This window comes from Aquarana catesbeiana, linkage group LG01 (genome assembly GCF_042186555.1).
Source record: "Aquarana catesbeiana isolate 2022-GZ linkage group LG01, ASM4218655v1, whole genome shotgun sequence".
In the NCBI taxonomy this organism is placed as follows: Eukaryota; Metazoa; Chordata; class Amphibia; order Anura; family Ranidae; genus Aquarana; species Aquarana catesbeiana.
The window spans coordinates 698764906-698782294 of record NC_133324.1 but is presented as its reverse complement, the minus strand read 5'-3'; positions in this window follow the sequence as shown (position 1 = coordinate 698782294).

The following is a 17389-nucleotide window of genomic DNA, read 5'->3' as shown; positions in this document are numbered from 1 at the left end:
TCATGTGATTGGTGCTGACTCCTGAGCAATTCACAGACCTGCTGGTGGGAATGTATAGAGTGGTCAGACATATCTGTCATCACACAGAGAAGAGGAGGAGTGGCTAGAGGGGAGGTCACTATCATCCACTCTACACATGCCCTGCAGATCCATGAATCAATCGGGAATCACCAGTGATCACGTGACCTGCACTTAACCAGGTCATATGTTTAGTTTTTTGAAAATCTAAACATGGATTCATTAAAGGCTTATATTTAACTATTCAAAAATGTTTTCAGTACTGCTCATGTTCACTTTGGGCTCCAACACCTCTACCCACTTAAAGTGAGAGTTCAGGTAGTTACATAATCAATGGCCTTTGTGCCTTTTTAATGTCAAGAAAGAATTAATTGAGGCACATAATCTTTTTGGTATCAGCACTTTCTAGACTTCTTTATAAGTTGTTTTATGTTTTAAAACTAACCTCCCCAACCTCCATCTCACCCATCCTTTTTTTTTTTTACCTTGTGAAGAAAGATAAACTTAAATATAAGTTTGTTGTCCCGGTCTCTCACTGGTCCATGTTCACTAACCTGTCTCACAATGGTCTAAACCAACTCACGTTCCCTATTAGTGGGTGAACAATCCAACGCTTGGTGAATTCTGCTTCACAATGATAGGAAGAGCCGACATCGAAGGATCAAAAAGCGATGTCGCTATGAACGCTTGGCCGCCACAAGCCAGTTATCCCTATTTTATACAAATAGATAACAATATAAAATATATTGTTATCTATTTGTACTGTACCACAATAGTCCAACATGCCCCCACCACTTTCTGGTCGCCTGACTGGGGATCAGGCTCCCAATCTTGCGCTCTCTTCTAATCAGTCAGATATGACTTTCACTGACCCTTCTTTTTTGGAACAGATTCTGGCCGGCACCAGACCTCCGCAGTCCAATCACAACACAGATACACCAGTGACATCTTAACCTGTAATGGGGATTTAAACACAAATGGGAAAGACCTAAATATAATTAATCTTTCTTTTCACATTCTGTCCGAAGACAAAATTATAGTCCTTAAAAAAGGTTTAAAAGTAGATTGGTAGACAAAAATTTGAGACCCTTTGTTACATCTTTACCCTCCCATGTTAAAGACACCATTCACTTTTTAATTCTGGATAGTATATATATTCCTGAACATGCAACTCTAATCACCATAGATGATGAAGCTTTATATAGTTCAATTCCTCACGATAAAGGCCTTGCGGCCATTCAACATATTCTATTTCAGGCAAGAAATAGAGATCCAGTCTACAATGAATTTATCCTGTCCTTGTTGGAGTCCTTGAACACAATGTCTTCACCTTCAACCACTCCCACTACCTCCAGATGCAGGGAGTAGTGATGGGGACTTGTTGTGCCCCATCGTATGCTAACCTGTATCTCGGGGAGTGGGAGCAGATGTTTCTTGATGACGAATCACTGTAGATCTATACAGATTACATCCTAGGATGGCACCGTTACATCGACGATGTTTTCATCATCTGGACCCATAGACAGCCTCAAGAATGTTTAGCTAGAATGAACAAAAATTAATTCAACTTGGTATTTACCATCTCCTATGATAGGGACCATATATCACTTTTTTAGACAGGGTAATATAGAGAGGGGAGGAAGGTACCCTCTGTACAAGCCTTTATAGGAAACCTATGGCCAGCAATACAATCTTGCATGCCTCAAGCTTCCACCATAAGGCATTGAGAGATTCAATACCATACTGTCAATACTTGAGAACAAGACGTAATTTCTCAGATGAAAAGGTCTACAAAATAGAGGCTGCCAAACTACGGGATAGGCTTCTGGAGAGAGGATACTCCCATGCGTCTTTAAAAAGATCATACAAACGAGTACTCTCACAATCTAGACATAAATTACTTTATTTGAAAAAATCAAAAAATGATGCCAACCTTTTACAACTTATGACCAAACATACTAATCAACAAGAAGAAATTCAAACGATTGTGGGGAATTACTGGCATATGTTACTACTTTTGTCCCTGAAACACCGCTCTTTACCTTCAAATGGGCTACGTCTGTCAGGGATAAACTTGTTAACAGTGAATTTAAAGGAGACGATCTCAAAAATCATTCAAAATACAAAGGAACCTACATGTGTGGGCCATGTAACTATTGCAAGTATGTGTACACTCAAAAAAATCCTGTTCTCCCCAACAGTCAAATCTTCCATTCAAGACACTTTGCAAACTGCAAAACCATTGGAGTCATATACATGCTACGATGTGACTGTGGTTGTCTCTATATCAGAAAAACAAAGCTTGAATTTTGGAGGAGAGAGTACAGGTATATCAAAAGTATGCAATTATGCAATCCGGGCTTACCATTAGGTCGACATGCCAAGGTAGTACATGATGATAAATTCCCAAACATAAAATTTCTGATATTGGACCATATACATCCCAGCTCCAGGGGAGGGGACTGGAACAGGGGAGGGGACTGAAAGTCCTCCAAATGGAGCTGCGTAAGATACATAATTTAAAAGCTACACAACCACCAGGGTTAAATGAGGCAATATGCTTCAACCCATTTCTAGAAGGCTTCTCATCAGGAGGAATGGAAAAATAACAGCCAGCTAGCACTACATTGTACTCACAGAATAAGGTACTCCTTATCGGAACACACTGTTGACTAGATAACACAAAACAGTTTTCAAATCTTTCTGATATGCAGTAATAACTCTTTCAGAGTTCTATAATGACATCTGATTTACCCTATACTAATGCTGTGAACTATGTGTTAATGAGCTAATACTATTTCTTGATTATTGAGACATTGTGGCAGAAAATTACAGAACACGTTCCTTTTTTATTCTTTTAATTTGATGGAATCTTCATCTGCTATATCACCCTAATACACGTGAGTGTACCTTAAAAGTAAACCTTTGTATACTATTAATCTGTAACAATAATACCATACTCCTGAATGTTCATGCTCTGTTATACTTACTTTTCTACAATTATGTTATAAATGTATTTTTCCTCTTCTATATACCCCTGAAGAAGGAGATTTCCATACTCAGAAATGCTTTGGATGCAAGAGGATCATGTCTGTTATGTATGGTGACAATGTTATAGATGTATATACATTCCATGCTCATTTTGTATACATTTTTTATATGATAAATAAATAATACTTTTCTACTACAATACTCCCTTTCAATATACTTGTGTCTTAAAAGTCCACAGCCATCAAGAAAGAAGGACCTGTGACATCCCTGGACCAGCAAGAAGAAAGCATTTCAAAAAGGTAATTATAGGGGTGTTCATAAAGAACAAAAAGATGAAAGGTGAAGAGCGCAGTAACAAAGGGAAATTCACTGAGCTGGAGTTCTGCTTTAAAAAAAAGTACATGTTAAATCATATCTGTTAAAGATCCCACTGTCATATTGTGTTAAAGCAGAGCTATCGGTAAAATAAAAATTGACATGTACTATGCGATTGTTTTTCTTCATCACGGTTGTGTACCTGATAATCCAGTGGATCCTTTATTTTTCTCCTCATTTTTACAGACCAAGAAGCAGTTTGAGGTATTATGACAAACCTCATAACATTCACAGCCATGCTTATAACAATCAGATTTCATTCATGTTGATGAAACTTTTTCCCAAAATAAAAAAAAAACAGTTGCTGTAACTGCTTAAAATGTGTTAGCTGTTAACAGGTTGACAATGCTGCTGTGTGATTTCGCTGCTGTAAAACAGCGTTGTCTCCCTGTTATGGCTGGCAATAAATAATAGTCCTACTGGTAAGGTTAACTGGTAATAAAATGTAACAAAACCACTATGTTCATGCTAGTGGCAGACTGCATCATATATGTCTTTTTTTTTGCCCATAGTTCTAATGTAAAGCATATTTTCATTTTTGGAGTAAAATTTGAGAAAACCCCACTATATGTTTGCAATGTGTTCCCTTTCAAACAGCATGACTAATTTAAAAAAAAAAATATTTCTCACCGTTTCGATTTCTTAGAAGGAGGTGTCATGGCTGACTGTAAGTTCTTTCGAACAATGTTAGAGTGAGCCTGTCCCAAGTCTGTCCTCATTAACATACAATGCAAGAACTCCAGTCTCTACTCCTTTAACCCTTTGTTAGGACAGGCAGTGTTAACATCTAGTTATGCAGTAATTGATAAAGAAGCTCTGCCTGCACAGTACAGACAGGGTTAATATGTTAAATACAGCACAGGCAAACCACACCCCTCACAAAAAAGGTTGAAGGGTCCAGAATCGAGCATATAAAAAAAGGTTAAATATTTATTTTTGAAGTTATGCTATCCGAATAGGGACATGTAACAAATATAGTGTTACCCCAATCTGACTGCAATAATAGAAATACAATTTAGGGCACATTCACACTTGTGAATGCACCAATAGTCCGATTACATTTGAGAACCCCAGCTGAAAGCAAAAAAACACCCTTAAAGTAGTAGTAAACTTGTTTTGAACTGGTCTCCTCAGACCTGTATAGGTTGTATATGTCACCACTGTATGGGTATTGGTGTGGCCAGGGGAGGTCCCATTGGTTTGGTGAACCTTCTCAGGCCTTATCAAACCAGCCTATTTTCTGCTGCTGTGTTAGTTCTCATTTTCTCCTTTATGTTTTCATTGCCTCTTTTGTCTGTTTCTTTGGCTAACTTGGATGATAACTGACAATGCTAGCCCCTGAATGGGGGTAACTATTGTATGTTGGCTGCTTGTTAAACTCAAATAAAAATTATTGAAACAGAACATAAAGAATGTTTTAAGACTTGCTGTGTCCCCTGCCCCTCTAAAACTTACCTCACTCCTGGATCATCCAGCACTGTGCAGGAATCTCTTCTCTCTCCCTTTTCACACAGGAATTGACAGGCAGCAGCGGGAACCATTGGCTCCTGCTGCTGTCAGCCAAATCCAGTCAGGAGCCAGCAGGGATGGGGCTGAGCCACACTGTGTGTCAATAGACGTGCACAGCCTGGCATGGGATCGAGCCCGCACGTCTGATCCAATCGGCTTGCTATGGTGGTAGACAACAGAAGAGGAGGAGCCGAGAGCACTGGCAGGAAACCCAGGAAGAGGAGGTTAGAGGCCGCTCTGTGCAATACTATTGCACAGAGCAGGTAAGTATAATCTGTTTGTTATTTTAGAACCACTTTTAAGCTTCTGCATCCTTTTACTCACACTGCACTGTTGAGCATTCTTCACAATTTTCATACAACAGTGATCACATTTCATACCAATAAAAAATTACCCATTTTAAAATAATGGCTATATTTACAAAAAATGACATTTGGGGGCATGTAAACAATGTATAATCAGTTTCCCAAAATGTGCTGTTTTGCTTTAATTTAAAAACGAATAATGTCCAGCAATGGGTGTATTTTTTCAACCTGCCATGTCAGCACCACAGACCTGGGCATCGCAGTTAATTCTGTTACATTAATTGACTTATTCTAGTGGCACAGATAACTTCAGTAAATCTGTTGGGAGTAGTTCTTGAAACTTGCCCAGGGCTCAAAAATAACTAGTTTTTGCAAGCATCTCCTTCAGATTAATCAATGGTCTTCATTGCAGAATTGTTGAGGTGTTTCTATTTTAGCAGATAAACATTTAGAGAGCGCTTTAACATTGCCAAAATTAGCCATCTGTGCTTCTCTGCAGACTGCCAGCATTTTGATTCTTCATTTTTGTTGCTGACTGATGCGGGTCTAATGCTTTTCCCAATTTGAAGGTGAGCAGGGATGAGCACAGTTTTATTTTGTGCCGTGTCCCAGTTGGCTCAACTCCATTGCTATGGAGACATCTAATTTAACTTTTTTTATATAACTGATTTGTTGGCATAGCTGTGCTAGGTTAATAAGGTTATTACATGTATGAAAGAACGGTTGCAACAAATTTGAAAATATTATTCTATTACGGCCAAGTCAGTGAGGAGTAAATTCCCAAAGGGAACTTTTTCTAATTTCTTCTTGTGAAATTGCTAAGCTTACAACAATACACAGATTTTTTTTTACCACTGACACTGCGAAAACAACATGTTTTTTTTTCCAAGCTAGTGAGTGACACACAAATCTCTTGCATGTGATTGATATGACAGCTTTGTGCACCGAGACATTAAACAATGTAGACATGAAAATGTATTTTGTTTGACTGACATAAAAAAAAAAAAATCCAAAGAACAAGATGTGCAAGTGAATATATTTGTCTTTAATTTCTAAAACAAAAAATCTAATTAAAACAGTAAGTCAAACCGAAGTATATTACAGTGAAAATAACTTTAAGTGATTGCATAACTGTAAAGTATTTTATATACTAGGGTAACAAGATGAAGTTGTTTATTTTATTTGCACATAACCTCTTTTCCTTGTACCTCATGGTTTTGCTTCTGTTTTTCATGATGGTTTTCTACTTTACTTAGATTTATCCAATCCCGTTTTGGACTTTATAATAACAGTTAAAAAAAGTAGAGGAAAAACATGCAGCATATATGTGTTTTTTTCCTGTCCTCTTACGCTTGTTCATTCATTCCTGAGATTTACACAACCTTGCCAGGCAGCAGACTAAGACAGGTGCCTGAAAATCCCTCTACTGCAATACTTAATACTCTTATGCCGCGTACACACGAGCAGACTTTTTCGATGGACTGAACTCCGAAGGACTTTTCGACGGAGTTCCAACGAAACGGACTTGCCTACACACGATCACACCAAAGTCCGACTGATTAGAACGTGATGACGTACGACCGGACTAGAATACGGAAGTTCATAGCCAGTAGCCAATAGCTGCCCTTGCGTCGTTTTTGGTCCGTCGGACTAGCATACAGACGAACGGATTTTTCGATAGGACTCGAGTCCGTCGGAAAGATTTGAAACATGTTCTATTTCTAAAGTCCGTCAGATTTTTCAACAGAATAGGTCCGATGAAGCCCACACACGATCGAATTGTCCGACGGATTCGTTCCGTCGGACCTTTGCTGTCAAAGTCCGGTCTCGTGTACACGGCATAATACTTACCTCTATTCCAACGGTCCCACTCCTGTGAAGTGCCCATGTGTAGAATTGCAGTCACCCCAGCACCCCTGTACCCAAGCGAAATGTATATAATTTTTGCACACAAATAGAACTTTCTTTTGGTGGTATTTGATCACCACTGAGTTTTTAATTTTTTTTGTGATATAAATAAAACAGACAAAATATTTTGAAAAAAAAAAACATATTTTTTGCTACAAAATATATACAATAAAAAAAATGTAAAAAATCAGATGTCTTTATAAATTTGGCCAAAATGTATTCTGCTACATGTCTTTGATAAAAAAAATCCCAATAAGTGTATATTGATTGGTTTGCATGAATGTTACACCACCTACAAACTATGATGTATATATACTGGAATTTTTGTTTTGTTTTATTACTGATGGCGGTAAACAGCAACTTATAATGGGACTACGATACTGCAGCAGGCAATCTAAAACTAACTGATGCTGGGGGGGACTGACTGAGTGTCACTGACATCACCAGCGACACTAATACAGCGATCAGTGCTAATAATATACAGAGCCACTGTACTAATGACACTGGCTGGGAAGGGGTTAACATCTAGGGGGATAAAGGGGTTAAATGTGTGCCTAACAATGTGTAATTGGTGCTGTTTTTTAATGCAGATCTCTGTGTTTCTTATCTCTGCTTTGCAGAGATAAAAAGCACAGAGATCTTCCCTCTATACAGAGCTGTGTGTTGATTGCCAACACAGAGCTCTGGGCTGTGATTGCACACAGCCAATCAGCAGGTCCTGACTGTGAATAATTAGCCTGGACTTGCTGATTGGCTCCTGTTTTGAACAATCACAGTGGGTGCCAGCTTGTGAGTGCGCATGAGCGTGCCCTAAACCTGGAAGCATACAGAGATGTACGAGTATGTCCTGTGTTGGCTGCAGGTCCTCAGTACATTGTGGGTGGGTGGTCCACAAGTGGTTAAGTAATGCAGTTAGGCCATGCCCTTGCCCCCAGCCTGTGATTGGATAGCAAAACGGAAGCAGTAGATTGATGAGCTCATCTCTCTGTCACCATGTTCCTTAATACCACATGAGGACTGCAACACTATCGACAGGCTTCTCGTGCTTCTTTTCTTCCTTCTAGTATGACCTCTTTTGTTTCAACTAGAAAAACTGCGCTTGGAAATAACAATAAATTATAATGATACAAATAGTGCACATAAAAATGACAATGGTGTTGCTAAAAAAGTGATAATAGACAGCAGCAGCTCTGCTGCTAGATATTTTATCACAGACCAGTTCAAGTAATTCTAAAAAGAACCACACTAAAAACAATATTGAACTTAAACATTAATAAAGTTGCATTGTCTAAAATATCAATAGTTGTGATATAAATAAATTTAAAGTGCCAATGTGCTATATGAGTAATTACAGGACACCTACATGTAACAGAATCAGAGACCAGATACACCAGCACACTGATACAGTGACACAACTCTCAGATATAAATTCATAAAGTTCATATGGATTTAAATACCCAGGGCTGGTGCAAGGATTTTTTACACCACAGGCAAAACCTCATTTTGCCCCCCCCCCCTCCCCCTGGCTCCGCCCCTGAATCCACCCCTGCATCAGTGTGACAGAAGCCGGAGCTAGAGGAAACATGTGGCTGCAGTAGAGAGCACTGATCATAGAGGGGCGCAGGGGATGTTTGCTTCCATTCCATCAGGACATGTCCTTCAGTGCTGTGCCTCTATAATGACACTACAGAGCGGCTGCCTTAGTAAAATGCAGCAGAGGCATCCCCTGCATCCCCATGTGCATGCGTTATCCCAGCAGTGCCCACTAGAGGTTATAATATTTATTACAGAGGTATTTATAATACAGCACCGATAACTTACATAGCGCAGAGACAGAGAGTAGGGAAACCAGCGGCCAGGACCCCTAGGCAGCAGTGCACCCTAGGCGGCCACCTAGTTTGCCTAGTGGTAGCACTCTTTTAATACCTTTTCTTTGTGAGTATCTAAACAAAAGTGCTCAAACATCCAATCACCAGTAGATCTCCAAAGTGTGACACCACCAACTTAGTATGGATGTACCTCTTTTGTACAGGGTCATGTGAAAGGCTTATACTAAATGTGTAGTTATTGACTTCGTGGATATTTTCATTAACCTAACCTGAGAGTTCTTAGCTATTAAAACCTTTACATGTCATTTCAAAGTGAATACATTTCACCACTTTCCACAAAAAAATTAAGAATCCACTAGAGAGTAAAGCTGAAACTCAACTAAATGTAATCTGCTTTGGTTTGGAGTAGACGTGATGCAATGAAAAAGAGGCAAACATGTGTTTATGGCCATGGGCTCCTGCTGCTATCAGTCAAATCCAGTGAGGAGGGAGTGAGGGCAGAGCCGAGCTGTACTGTGTCTTGGACGCACACAACCCAGCTCGGGGGTCCCACCCATAAATATATGCCCCTCCAGCACACAGTTTGCTAAGGGGACACTCATAGAAGAGGAGGAGCAGACAGAGCCAGCAGGGGACCCCAGAAAAGGAGGTAAGTGGGTGTTCTGTGCAATATCATTCCACAGAGCAGGTAGGTATAATATGATTGTTCTTTTAAGGGAAAAAAACAAGCCTTTGCACTCGCTTTAAAAGTAAATTACTACACTGCTACCCCTCCTATTACCTGACAACTTCTATCCACAGCACGGGTCCCTAGTAGTGTAAATACGATGCTGACAGCTCTCCTGTCACGTTCCCAATATAGACGTAGTTTATGTCAACTTCAACAACAAATCAAAAGACTTTCCACGCTTACCTATATGCATGATGAATATAAAAAATGTAAGCTTGTGTGTAGAAATTATAACACAAATAAATATAAAAAATATACACTTAGAAGCAAACAGCCACAGCACTGAAAGCTACCAACTTTCCACAAAAAGGGGTCTTTGAAGAAGTTGCCACAATGTAACATGTAGGGTGGATCTCTTGTTATCAGGCACAGAACCAGAGTTGAGGAAAGCAGTATCACACTTCGAACCCAACCTGTCCCGACATCTGACCTGTCATTCCGACATTACAGGAAGCGGTGAGCCACAGGATACAAGCCCATGCTGTGTATTGTATAGCCTGCTTTCTTTTATATTTGTGAGTTTTAAGGACGTTGGAAATAAAGTATTTTTAGAGTGAACACAGAGAGCACTATTAGTGTTTCTTTTTTATATCCTTTATGGGCAACAATTGAATACTGGAGCTGCCTTATCTTGAATGGTTGAAAATAACAGAGAGCCAACCACTTTGGACTAATCCTGGCTTTTAAAGGGGAGCAAGCACGTTTGGACCTTGGTAATCCATAGGTCAAAAGAGAAAAGGGCAATCTAGTGGTGATGCTTCCCTTTATTTGCACTTGGGAATCACAGTGGAGGTCTTTCAGAGTGAAGACTGCATACACCATGCTGTGAAGTGGACTTAGAATTTGATGAATGTTGCACTTTATTCGTTTCATGTGAATACCACAATCACATGTTATTACATTTAGAGATATATTTGCTACATATCTATAAACAAATACATTTGCCTGACTACCAAAACCAAATGAATTACTGCGTGGTAATCAGAACTGATAAATCAATGCTAGAGTTTTGCGCCAATTTCTCTACTCCCAGAACCCACTAAGCCCTAAAACATAACTTTTATTCATACACAGCTAAAAATAACGTATGTAATGGTAAGAGTATTCAAAATTAGTTTTCCATGAAGAGAAACATTGCCTTACTTATTTCCAAAAACTGGTCATACTAATGAGTGCTTCCCACACCAGACTGTTTTACAATTTTACCCTGCATCCCCTGATAATTGAAAGCACATCAAAAAGTGAGCATCCCATCGACCTAAACATCTTTTCCCCTCGATAGTTCACCCTGACCAGACAGGCTTTATTGTGGGCCGGGAGGCTAGGGCTAACTCCATTAGGGCTCTCTAGCTCGTCCATTGGGCCCGAGCACATAACTGTTCATCCCCATACCTGAACTTGTCTACCAATGCTGAGAAAGCTTTTGAACGGGTGGATTGGGACTTCCTCAGGGCTGTTCTGGTAAGGTTGGGCCCGGGCCCTTCTATGTCATGCTGGATTATGACGCTCTACACATCTCCTATCGCCCAGGTCAAGGTGAATGGCGTTCTTTCCTCAGAGTTCCCCATTCGGAACGGCATGAGGAAGGGGTGCCCACTTTCACCTCTCCTGTTCACTCCGGTGTTAGAACCACTGCTCCGGAGTATCCAAGCTAATCGGAGTATCAGGGGAGTTTCGATTGGTTCGGTGGAACAAAAATTATCGGTGTATGCTGATGATTTTCTTTTCCATGTTACGGCCCCCCTTGTCTCATTGCCTAACATGAAGGAGGAACTAACTGCTTATGGCCAAGTGTCAAATTTTTAGATAAATTATGCAAAATCTGAAATTCAGCTGATTACTATTCCCCCAGCTCTTGCTACTGCCCATAAGATACCTGGGTATTCAGCTAACTGATTGTCTGTATTCCCTATACACACAGAATTATGCTTCCTTACCCAGGAGGATCCACCAAGATCTCCGGTCCTTGGATAGAGCAAATTTCGCATGGATTGGCGGCACAAACCTCATTAAGATGACTATATTGCCTTGCATACTTTTCCTGCTGCAGATGGTGCCTGTGTCCCTGCCTAGACCCTTTTTTACTGGGCTCCCCAGCCTCTTTACCTCGTTTGGAAGGGCAAGAGACCGGTCTCGCCATGGCCTTGTTGCAACGGTCCAAACGGCTGGGTGGCCTTGGCATCACCAATATTTTGCAATATTATCGAGCTGTTGCTCTGCAGCCCATTCTTAACTGGAGATTCCACACCTCTTTTAAATTATGGGTCCCACTTGAGAAGACTATGGCGGGTCGTAATCTATCCTACTCATCATGGGTCCCCTCGAGTGCTAGGGGTTTATCAGATTGGGTATCCTTGCAGACTACACATGTCCTCAAAGCCTGGGACAAACTAAATAGGTCCTTAGCTTTGGCCTCCCCAACATCTCCACTAGGGCCTGTCTGTGGCTTTCTGTGGTTCCCCCCTGGGGAGCAGTTGTCCTTCTTTGGGCCCTGGATAACTGTTGGGGATGTTGGCCTGTCCCGTTTTATGGAGGGTCACAACCTAACCTGACTGGCCACCCTCAGGGAGCGTTATAGGAGTTTCCCTTTTGACTTTTGGAGGTATCGTCAGCTCACTGATTTTATCCCCTCCTAGAGCCACATACTGTATTCCCTATTAGGTCTACTCTTACAGAGTTTGAACGCTTATCGGTTGCCAAAGAACCCTCACTGCATATGATCTCAGCTCTTTCTAAATTACTTGATTTGGCTGCCCCTAACCCTAAACCATTATTCATTAGGGAATGGGAGTGGGATCTCTTGTGTGAGTTTGCTGAGGAGCAATTGCGCCATTTGTACTGCCCCACACATTCTAGCTCAGGCGATTCTAAAACGCAAGAAAACAACTATAAGCCAATGTCACAGTGGTACTGTGTGCCCCACGTCCCTTGCCATAATTTACCCATCAGTCTCTGACTTGTGCTGAAGGGGGTGCGGGCAGAAGGGAACACTCCTGCATATTTGGTGGCACTGTCCGTTAATATCACCTTTTTGGTTTGCTGTCCGCAGGCGCATATCGGATAGACTTGGTATTGACAAACCTTTTTCCCCAAAACACTTTTTGCTTCACATGCCCCCCATCCCCCTCTATCACTATAATCACAGTGCTCTCCCTTACCTTCTTAATGTCGCAAAGCGCCTTATACCACTTTATTGGAAGAGCCTGCGAGTTCTGATCGAGAAGGACTGGCTTGGGAAGGTAAGGGAGATAATGGAAGCAGAGAAATGGGTGGCCATTTGCAAGGGAACTTGCAAGCACTTTGGCGCAATCTGGGCCTCATGGAGGAGGCATACCTCTGGACAGGCCCCAATTTAATCTAGATATTGCTTTGCTAACCTTGGTGGACCCGTCATTCGGGCAACTTGTCCAAGCGAACCAAAACCTGAATCAGGTTCAGAACCAGATACAGAACTAAAACTGGTGTTCCTAGTTTAGTTCTACTTTATCAGCCAATTAACCAGGTGTGTTTGTGCCTATCGATTCATAGAAGCCCTAGTAGTACTTATATACTTGTAAATTTTTCATGTTTTGTATGTTCCTACTTCATTTTTTGAACGCCTAAGATACTGTGAGATTTTTTTTTCTCATTGATTTATTATGCGAGCCCTTTCCCCTTCCCCCAAAGTATGAGGGGAATGTCCACTTAGATCGAAAATCTAGGACAGGGGCGGGCCCGTAAAGGGTCATGGTGTACTGACTTATTGCGCTACTTATATTAGTGTTTGTTCTTGAGGTGAATTCTGCCTTTTGTTTTTCCTTATCTCTTTTTCTTTCCATTGTTTTGTATGGCTTAAAATGTAAAATTAAAAAAAAAAATTATATTAAAAAAAAACTGACTAAGCCCTTTTTTTGAGTATAAGTATGTTGATTTTAGGACTAGGAGACACAGAAAAGAAGATTTACTTACCAGATCCTCCACTTCTCCATGCTGCTAAACTAGTCCCCACAGTGTCCCCCCCCCCATTCTACAGTGGTCTAAGGTCTTGATGTCATCAGGGTCCATAGGCGTGCTCACAGGGGGTGTGCCCTAATCATCCTCTTCTGCACATATTCCCCCTGCTGCTTGAATGCAGAAAAAGGGACTGGGGAGTCAATGTCCTCAGTCCCTTTCTCTGTCCAAAAAGTGAGACATCAGGGGCCTGTTTAGATCCCTGGTATTTCACCAAAGCCCTCCCTATGGAGCTCCTAAAAATTGTAAAATTATTAATAATAATAATAATAATAATAAAAAGTATTGTAAAAAAAATGTAAAAATTAAAAAAAATGAAATTGTAAAAAAGTAATCATAAAGCAAATGAAAAAAAATAGACTACTAACATTGCTCTTTTGACACTGTCCATTGCCCTACTGTTATATATCTATATCTATAGATAGATATAGATATACACACGCATATGTGTTTGAGCTTTGGGGTGCACTCCCTAATGCAATAGGCTGCGCACACCTATGTCAGGGTCCATAGCCTTGCAGGGGACATGATGACACCAAGGGACAGTCCAACACTGGAGCATGGGGGAGCACTGCCTGCTGGGGGAGTGGAGGATCAGGTAAGTAAAAGTGCTTTTACTTTTCTCTAGACTGCAAGGGATTATTTTAATATTTTCTGAACTTGTGCTTTAATATTAATAACAGTAATTTCACAGCTGACACTGCCAGGTGCCATCATTGTTAGGGGGCCCCAATCAAATTTTTTCTACAGGGCCCCTTAATCTGTAAGCTTGCCCCTGTTTAAAATGTGTATGTATATATATATCTCATATAATGTTATTATTTATGTTATTTATTATATAAAGAATAGGTTTAAACACTTTGATACATATAATAAAAGCACAGACACAAAAAAAAGACAGGATGTCACTAAATAGATGTGTTTCACATATTTATTTTTAAAGACAGCGTCACATAGGTCATAACAGACCTTTCGGGTCCTCACAGGGTAACTCCCTAAAGGCAGCAAGTGAAATTAACTCACATAGTGAGATAATAGACACAACATTAACTCTGTATTATTATTATTTAAGGTACTTATATAGCGCAGTCAATTTACGCAGAGCTTTACATATACATTCACATCAGTCCCTACCCTCAAGGAGTTTACAGTCTAAGGTCCCTAACTCACATTCATATACTAGGGCCAATTTAGGCAGAAGCCAATTAAGCTACCAGCATGTCTTTGGAATGTGGGAGGAAACTGGAGTACCCAGAGGAAACCCACGCAGGCGCAGGGAGAACATGCAAACTCCAGACGGGTAGTGTCATGGTTGGGATTTGAACCAGTGACCCTTTTTTACTGCAAGGAGAGAGTGCTACCCACTACACCACTGTGCTGCAAGTGAAATGAACTCACATAGTGGAATAAAAGACACAACATTAACTCTGTAAGCTTATCATACCAGCTGTGCTTCTGTAATCTCCACATTTTCACAAATTAACCCCAGTAAGTCATAGCTGTGACATAATTAGTGAGTGACATAGAAGCAGCATTTCAGTTTTTATTTTCATTTTATTAGCACCATCATTGGTTAATGTTATTCTGTGATAAAAGCAAAACCTCTATCATTCAGCCACTTTAACGAGTTTTCCAAGGGTAGAGTTTTAGATAAATTAAAGTAAATAAAAGACCTGCAAGGAATTGCTTAAATTGAAACATGCTGGTTGTTGAGCACGCTTTTATTTTATTTTCCGACAACACATATTTATAAGAAGTTCGACCATTTTTCTGCCTTTCTTTCTATTCATCCCGATGTGACCTGACTTTACTGCTTGCTTATAGTACCTTGGTTGCAGCATTCTGAATCTTTATGATGTTTAATTTTAGTGAGTAAGGTCACAAGCATCAGTAAACTGTGACAAGAACAACTATGAAATGGCTTCTTGTTTGATTGAAATGAGAGAAACACATAATAACTCTGTCTAGAAAGGTATTAGTATGGGATTTAAACATAATAATCCTGTTTATCTTCCTTTTTGCAAGCGGTAGATCTTTTGCTGATAATTGGGAAGACAGTCAAGAATATATTTTGCGCTGCTGATGTTGGATTTTCTTTATAATGTTTTTAACAGAAAAAAAGTAATGCATTTTTACCTTTAATGTCACATTGGCTTAAGGATAAAATGAGTAAAGTTGTTTGTTAATCAACAGAAGTTTCTGCAAAGGGGGTTGACCTACTGTACAAAACCGAGAGATCAAACTTAATTGTGTATTTTAAAAGATGGTTTCAGTGGAATAAAAGATTGCTGGCTTCTAAAATGTCTTCTTTCTTTGTCTTGATTATATTCTGTGCATAATTATGTGCAGTTTTTTTTAAAATGGAACAAATTGTTTATTTTACAGATTAGGTTGCGTACACACGCAATGTTATTAATGATGCTCTCTTCGATGCTTTTTTCTTTGACATCCTTCTTTTCCTGGATGCACTAGCACTTCTTTGACTGTAAACCTTTCTTAAAGCTGAGCTCTAGGCAGGTTTGAAAGACCCAAATTAATGCAGATCTGTTTTCTTTTAGGGCCCCATTCATAGGGGCGATCCGATCAGGTCCACCAGTGAGTTTTTCAGCCGTACCTGATGGGTGTGTCCATGTATCCCTATGGATCGGTGGGTGTAAACAGCAGATCGGAGGGCAATTGGGTGTAAGCGAACAGCCGGTCCGTTTACAGCTGTCCACCCATAGAGTAGAGCAGGCCATGGCCACTCTGAATAAACTGAGCGGCCATGGACCTGTCATCCGCCCGCTCTGCTCTGCTCAGTGCGGGATTTCTGGACAGATCTCCTGGTGAGGAAAGAGGATCCGCCTTATGTGAAAGGGTCCTAAGTAGGAATGCACTGATACTATTTTTTTTACGAGTACCGATACCTTTTTTTTTTTTAGTACCCGCCAAAACTAATAACCGATATCTACCGCAACTTTTTTGTTTAAACTTCAGCTGTCAGCAATGATACCAAGTATTGAAAAGTTATTTACAAATGAAATATTTTTTTTTCAATGTGAAACATGTAAATATATGTCAAAGGTGTAAAAATATTATTGAACAAAGCAAACATAAAAAAGTGTTAATTATTAATAGTTTTTAAAATAGAAGTGAACAAAAAAATCAGCAGGAAAATAATAATTAAATGGAGACAGAGAATAAGGAGTTAATTTAGGCTGATTATAGTAAATTAAGGGTTAAACAGAGAAACATTTTTGTTTACTTGACAGGTTGCTTTAAACTGACTTCATCTTCAAATCAAAGTTCATCCCTTTGATCTGTAGATGAATAAACAAAAAAAAAAAAATACAAAAAGAAAATGTTTCTTTTTATCTTTCTGTTTCAGTGGCTGAGCAATGTTGTTGATAAACATTGCCCGGCTGCTTTTTTTTTCTTTTTGACAGCTCCAATTGCCGACTTTGTTTACACTTCAGCTGTCAACAGGGGAACCCCACTGACATCTGAATGAGTCATCGGTTGTTAAAGGGGTTGTTAGGGCAGAAGTTTTTTTTTATCTTAATGCATTTTATGCATTAAGATAAAAAGCCTTCTGTATGCAGCAGCCCCCTTCAGCCTCCCCTAACATTTACCTGAGGTCCCCCTCTGTCCAGCGATGTCCACAAGTGTCTCAGCCGAAGGAGATTCTCCTTTCTGATTGGCTGAGACACAGTAGCTGCGCCATTGGCTCCCGCGGCTGTCAATCAAAGTCAGAT